Raw genomic sequence first — 2,181 nt, 5'->3', positions numbered from 1 at the left:
TGGAGACATTCAAGGTCAAGCTTGATGGGGCTCTGAGCAACCTGGCCTAGTGTGAGATGTCCCTGCTTATTGTAGGGGGGTTGGACTAGGTGACCTTTAGAGGTCCTTTCCAACCCAAGACCTTCTGTGATCCCATGACACAAACCAGGTGCTGTGCACAGAGCTGGGAAGCCGTACAAAGTGCAAATCCTGGGCATGCTCCCCAGCTCCAGGTGCACCTTTCCTGAGCAGTGGCCAAGCTCAGCTGAGCTGCAGCTCCCTCTGCCTTGGCCAATGTTCAACCAGGCCTGTCAGCACCTCTGCTGGCCACGCCAGCCCTGCTGTTTGCCACGGCTGCCCTGGCACAGCCTGCATAGCCCCGTGACTCGACGCCTCCCCAGCCCAGGGCTGCTGCTCGTCTGACTGCCAGCCCGGAGCAGGAGCCCTGTCACTCTGCATTGCTAGAGATGTGGAAAACAATTTGCAGGTAAAATGACCCTTTCCCGTGGCAAATTACCCTTGACTGCTGCAGCCCGGGCGCTTGTTATTCCAGGCAGGATGTCAGGGCACGGCGGCACAGCGCGGCCGGGCTATTAACCAGGCGGAATGAAGCCATTTACTCGTTATGGAATTGCAGGAACCTCAAGTGAAGATAAAGCAGCCCTGCTCACCCGTGGCCTGGGCACTGGGGTTGGGCTGCCCTTGGCTGGGAGCTGCTGTCCCAAGAGCTCCCTTCACCTGTGAGGCATCTCTGCTAAGGTGATGCAAGAGGTGTTTAGGGGGGGGCACATCTGGCCAGATGTTCCCCTTGCGCCAGAGCTGGTTGATTCACGGGGAGGAGTGATCCCCAACTTAGCTATGCGAGGTCTTTATCCAGCAGATTAGGTTCTGGTGATGGGCTGTGGGTATATATATAATTTCATTGGGATTTAACATTTATTCCAGGAGCTAAATGTCATTACGGGCAGATCCCCCAGCTAAATCCATGGTCTCTTACAGCTGCAGGGTTATAAATCGCCTCATCCCGAGGGGAGCTGCTTGAGCTGATTTCATTTGGGTTTTTTCATTGTTTTTATTCTTCCTTTTTTCCCCGTTTAAATGCAACTCCACATGAATGGTTAAGAGCTCAGTGCTGGCTTCAGGTGCCATCCCTGAGGTCAGCCTGCTTGGTTCTCTGCCTTGAGCACCCAGGGGTGCTGCAGGGGCTGACACCTGCCGTGTCCTGGGGCTCTCTGAGGAGCAGCAGGTGCCATGAGCTGGAAGGTGTCCCATCTCCTTGCTTCCCAGAGATGCTGTACCTTCCCATGGCTGGTTTGGTGTGATTAGGAATCATAGAATAATAGAATGGTTTGGATTGGAAGGGATCTTAAAGATCATCTAGTTCCAACCCCCTGCATGGGCAGGGACACCTCCCACCAGCCCAGGCTGCTCCAAGCCCCATCCAACCTGCCTTTCAACACTGCCAGGGATGGGGCAGCCACAGCTTCTCTGGACAACATGTTTCAATGTCTCACCACCCTCATACTGAATCATTTCTTCCTAATGTCCAACCTAAATTTCCCTTCTGCCAGTTTAAAGCCATTCCCCCTTGTTATACCGCATGGCTCAAAGAGGGCACCACAGAATGACAGATTGTTTTGGGTGGGAAGGAGTCTTTAAATCTCATCCTGTCCAGTCCCTCTGAAGTGAGCTGGGACATCTTCAACCAAATTAGGTTGCTCAGAGCTCCATCCAACCTGACTTGAAGTGTCACCAGGGTTGGGGCACCCACGGCTCGGGTCACCTGGGCCAGTGTCTGCCCAACAAATGCTGGGCTGGGTGCTGGAGATATGGGGTCCCTGCAGACCTGGCATGCTTGGCCACCAAGCCACCAGCATGCTGACCAGCTGTGACAGAGAGAGCAGGAACAACCCGCTCCTTCCCCAGATTACATTTGACATCCAATTAAAACCTGGAGGTGCCTGGAGGTGCAATGTTCTTGCGGTGTGGGAGCCGGGAGGGTAACGCGCTGCCTCGGCCGTGCTGCTGCCAGCCGGGCCATGGGGAGCACAGAGCTGCCTTCATGGCAGAGAGGGGGGGTCCCCAGCTCCCACCTGGCCTCCCCCAGCACCCCGCAGGGTGGAGAATGGCTGCTTTCAGGGTGAGGGTGGCAGGCAGGGCCGGGGGGCTGAATGGTGCCTGTGAGCCCAGCCTTGGCGGGCG

The sequence above is a fragment of the Chaetura pelagica genome, unplaced genomic scaffold (assembly GCF_000747805.2).
Source record: "Chaetura pelagica isolate M959 unplaced genomic scaffold, ChaPel_1.0 scaffold676, whole genome shotgun sequence".
NCBI classification, from domain to species: domain Eukaryota; kingdom Metazoa; phylum Chordata; class Aves; order Apodiformes; family Apodidae; genus Chaetura; species Chaetura pelagica.
Note: the sequence above shows the minus strand (reverse complement) of the source record.